Here is a 5104-nt window from a genome sequence, read left to right as displayed (position 1 = left end):
CAACAACACATACATTCTTTCTTGGAAATCAGTGATACCTATATTCCTACTAGGGTTTCAACTGATTATGTCAGACTGATACTCTTCCCATTTTTTTTAATTGTGGAGGTGGAGAGGTGGTTATATTCTGAACTACTAAACTCCATCACTTCCTGGGATCTGGCTCAGAATTTCCTTATTTGATTCTTTCTATCAGGGAATACAATACGTTTGAGAAGTGAGATTGTAAGTTTCAGGCAGAAAGAAGGAGAAAATCTTTACCAAGCTTGGGAAAGATTTAACGGTATGCTTAGAAGTTTTCCTCACCACCATCAATAGAATGATGTACTAGTTCACAATAGAGGGTCTTGATCCCAACACCAAGATTCTTATGGATTCAGCAGCAAGCTCTTGTGAAGACGTATGATGAATTATATACACTGCTGAATCAGATTTCACAAGGGAATCCCAAGTGCCATGCTGACTTAAGAAGTTCTTCTAAGAAGGTTGCAGGTGTGTTAGAGGCAGATCATTTCACTGCTTTATCAGCTCAGCTTGTTGCAATACAAAATCAGATAACAAATCAATTCAGTAGCATGAAATTGGGGGTTACACATCCGACAACAACAACTAATGAGGTCTAACAAGTGAATGCATGGTGTGAGATTTATGGAAGTAGTAAGCAGTCAACGAATGCTTGTATGGTTAATCCAGATTCTATCAATTATGTGGGGAATGCTAATCATCAAGGGCAACAGAATTATGGTAACACATACAATCCGAGTTGGAGGAACCATCCTAATTTCTCATGGGGTAGAAATCAGGCACAGAACAACAATCAGTATAAGGGGACGGTACAACATAATAAATAAAAAGTTCATAGTAATCAGGTCAAAACTCAAACGAGCATTTTAGAGAAGATGATCAAGCAACTCCTAGCTTCTCACGATAGTTGGCAACAGATATGAAGAATCAATAGTTGATTACGAAGAATCTAGAGCTATAAATTAGGAAAATTATGAGAGCACAAAACACTATACTTTAGGGAGGTCTACTTAGTGATATTCAGGTAAATCCAAAATAGGTAAATGCAGCCACTACTAGGAGCGATTTGTAGCTAAAAGAGTAGCAACCTGAGCATTTAAGTCCAGCGGCTACTGATGAGGATACTAAAAATAATGAGGAGAAAGTGGATAAAGAAAAAGCTGCAAGTAATGATAGTAAAGTGGAGAAGAAGACTTTACCTCTAGCCTTTTCTCAAAGGCTTCGAAAGCACCAAGGGAGACCAGTTACAAGAAGTTTTTGGAGCTTTTGAAGTAGGTTCATGTTAATCTCCCTCTTGTAGATATTTTGCAGAATGTACCAAAGTATGCAAAGTATGTGAAAGACATAGTGGCAAACAAGAATCATTTGACATAATATAATACAGTAGCACTTACTGAGGAGTGCACACCTAAGCTTTTGTATGCATGTTTCTGTACATAAAAATAAATGAATATGTGCTTATATTTTAAGTTGTCCTTAGTGCTTGTGCTCCAAATAATTAACTTGTGCTTGTGCTCCAAATAATTAACTTGGTAAGTGGAAACAAGAGGCTAGTGATAACAATACTAATGGGTTAGTTGACATTGGGCATTATATCTTTGTCACCTGTATCTCCTCATGGCAATTTTTTTTTGAACTAGGATTTAGTCTTACTTTTAAGCCTATTATCTTGATGATTCTGTTTCTTTTATTACTTTCATAAAGATTTGTGATAGAGGATTCGATATTAAGAATGTTTAATTAGGCTTAAGTTTTTCTTTAATATTGTCTAAGAAGCTAGTATGATCTTAAGTAAGAAAAACGTATTATGTTACTTTTATTTTCCTTTATTGACTTGCCTTTGAACGGATTGTATTTTTTTGTTTTATTTAACTTGCACTTTTTAATGATTCTGAATAGACTCTCCTCCTCAACAATATACCCATTTATCGAGTCAAAACTCTTGCCAAGTTTCCAGGCGGATTGAGATACATGCTCGAAGGGACTGACGCAGTGTTGGTATACTGCAGATATACGCAAATATACGAGACTTACAGGTCAACTATTACTGGTATACTGCAGTATATGGCGTATAACAATATTAGAGGTAACGATATTAGTTTTTATACTCTAAAATGCAACAGCAGCAGGTCTAACATACAGTCAGTATACAGCTAGGGATACACTGCAAAAATGGAACAAAAGTCCATAAAGAATAGGCCCAAAGCTGGCAATATTTGAAAAGGGTCCAATCTTAACTCTTCTCTCTTTAGTTTCCATTTTAACTTGTTATTTGTATATTTTTGTACACTTTAATTAATTAATCTAGATAAATCCCCTTAGATGTTGCTATTTTTATTAATCTTCATTTTCTTCTCGTTAGTTATATGAATTTTTTTTATCCACTTTATCCTTTTAAATAAATAAAGAATAAAAAATAGACTTTATGTTAATCTTCTAAAAGTCAAGCTTTTAGAATTAAGACGACACTTTTTTGTGTTCATGTATTAATTAATCTCCTTTAGGCTAAATAGAAACATAAAAAGAAATAGATTGTTTTAATTGATTTCTTCTAAAAAATAAATTTTCCCATGATTGATTGAATGTTTCTTATTTATTTTGTTTTAACATTTCTTCTTAAAACCTATTAAAATCAAGATTTAAATTAAAATTGACCATCAAAATAGATTTTCTTTAAAATAACCCTTCTCCTTAAAAAGAAATAGGTTTTCCTTAAAATTATATTACTGAAAATGAAATTTTGTTTCAATTTCTTTTTTTAAAGTCAATTCCTTTTAGATAAAAATGAACTATTTGGACTTGAACGAAATAAATCTATTTTTCAAAATTGTTCAATCAAACTTTATATTTTTATAAAAAATTGACATTTTCGTAAAGTTAGTCATCCTTTAAGTTAGTTAAAAGTGATCTTTTGGTGAACCATTTTCAAACGAACGCTCCTAAGTGCCTTAAAAACTTCTTAGGACATTAATTAAATCCTTACTTAGTTTCTCTTATTTCAAAGATTTATTTTTGTTTTTGAGTCTTTGAAATTTGTGCAAGTTTTTTTGATGTTTTCTATAAAAATCAAGTGGAGACTTTGTATTTTTTTTCAAAATTATTTTGAAGTTCTCTTGAATCTTTTGAAATAGTTTGAAAGCGCCAAAACCCTTTTCTCGCTAAATGAACTCCAAAAAGGGATAAAATAGAAATGACGACTTTTCTTGGAATTTAACTAGGTTCTAATCAAATATTTAAACTAAATTCTTTGACTAACTATTTGAATTTGTAATACTTGAACTGTTTGTTTGCTTATGTGTTTAAATGTTCGTAAAATTTAAATTGTTGCATTTCATTACATTCTTCCATATTTTAATTAATAAATTGTTTTGGGGCTCCACGGATGTCTCAGCCTCTATTTATCAATTCCAAATAAATTCTTAGAAATACGATAGTTTATTGGCTCGTTAGGCGTCCGATGATTGTTCGTATTTTCAAATCCAAGTTGTCTACTTGGGAACCTGGTCAAAGCCCACTCTAGATATCTAGGATAAAGTGAAATCAAAACCCTTTTTAGGCATGTTCCTAGGACGACCCAATACCCGAGGGGGTATCGGGCCCATTAGAAAAACCCACCTTACATCTATTAACCACGAGTCAATAATAGATGATCATCCTTTATGTGTTTTAATTGAAGGATATAATTCCGGATTGTACAAACCATTGTCCCTTGGGATATATTTAGGGGCAATGAAACGTCTTATAGATGGGATGTATATATTTCAAATGTTAGGCTTACCTTTGGCTTGAAAGGTCCCATATATGCTATAGGACGCGTTAAAAATGATATATGAGCTAAAGTGTTCCATTATTTTTCTTTATCTGTATTCTCTTGATTTGTGTGTTTAAATAACGTATGTTTGGCTTGAAACAAGACTAGTCCATAATTCTATCTCGAAGGCTCAGAGCGTTGTTCGGCATATAAGACTCAATTTTTTTTTAATCTTCCTAAAATGCCCTTAAAAACTTATCGATAAAATCTCTTCCAAATCACCCAAGTTTTATTCAAAATTTGGTAAGTCATTGTCCAATTCACATTGATCATGTTGCTCTCACAAATTGCATTTTCTCGTTATCAATTATAGCTAGAGTTATCTAGGTATTCTATTTATGGCAAGACTAGGCTGTCTTCAAAAGTGCCTTCCAAATATGCCTTTAGGGTGTTTATTCATAAACAACTGACCTCTTCAAATCATTTAATTCGCTCTATTCGAAATGTTGTTTCCCCATTAAATTCAAAATCTATCAAATGGTCAAAATTCTAATCGTTTAACTACTTTCCAAAAAGTGTCCTATTCTTCGAATTTTGGGCTAATCTGTTTCGAGATAAACAAATGTTATTTATTTCATATTCTTCAATTAGTTATTATGATTCATGAACCAATATTTTACCTTTTTAATTGGTTTTATTTTCTTTTAGAGAGAGGTTGATTTGTGTTGGTAGTCAAACTTGCTCACTTTACAAAAACAAAAAGCAAATAGCTGGAAGAATATCAGTATTTCACATGGTCTAAGGTCAAGAAAGCAACTAAAGATTCATAAGTTCTTACTTAGGCTAATAGAAGGACTCGTTCAACTATAGATCCTAGTTTGATCAGCATAAATACTTTATCCGAGTCAGTTCCTATCTTCTCTGTAGAAATAGACTCAAGTGTCCTAATAGAAAGAGAAATAACCCCAGAACTCGTTGCTTGTTTGGAGAAACAAATTGTTGATCTAAGGCTTATGGTGATGCAAAGTAGAACACCTTCTCAGACTCCTCCAAACATGACTCCACCTCCTGATGCTCGAAAAAAGAGCCTATGTTTTCAACATAAAAAGGAGTTGATCAGGAAGGTCATTTTGCTCATGCTTCTAAAAATACCCCTTCTGTATACACGTTTGCTCATCTGAAGACTCAGAACATATTATAGTCATATCAAGCTCCGCCAGTGTACACCTATTCTACCACCCCACTAGTGCCAGAAACTCAAGAGTTATACTGCTTAGATGCTAATCATTATATTGAAACAGAGAATGATCCAAGAATGTACACTAATGA

The 5104-nt window shown here is 32.9% G+C and overlaps 1 non-coding gene across 1 annotated transcript; it reads right to left on the bottom strand.

The window, feature by feature from the left end:
* Positions 1–207: 207 nt before the first annotated feature.
* LOC124889070 lies at positions 208–314 on the bottom strand. The gene has a single exon (XR_007047687.1). It is a non-coding gene; the product is annotated as a small nucleolar RNA R71 (small nucleolar RNA).
* Between the last annotated feature and the right edge of the window lie 4790 nt (positions 315–5104).

Source organism: Capsicum annuum, chromosome 11 (assembly GCF_002878395.1).
Source record: "Capsicum annuum cultivar UCD-10X-F1 chromosome 11, UCD10Xv1.1, whole genome shotgun sequence".
NCBI lineage: Eukaryota > Viridiplantae > Streptophyta > Magnoliopsida > Solanales > Solanaceae > Capsicum > Capsicum annuum.
The sequence above is the reverse complement of the archived record's forward strand: the minus strand, read 5'-3'. Positions and strand labels throughout refer to the sequence as shown.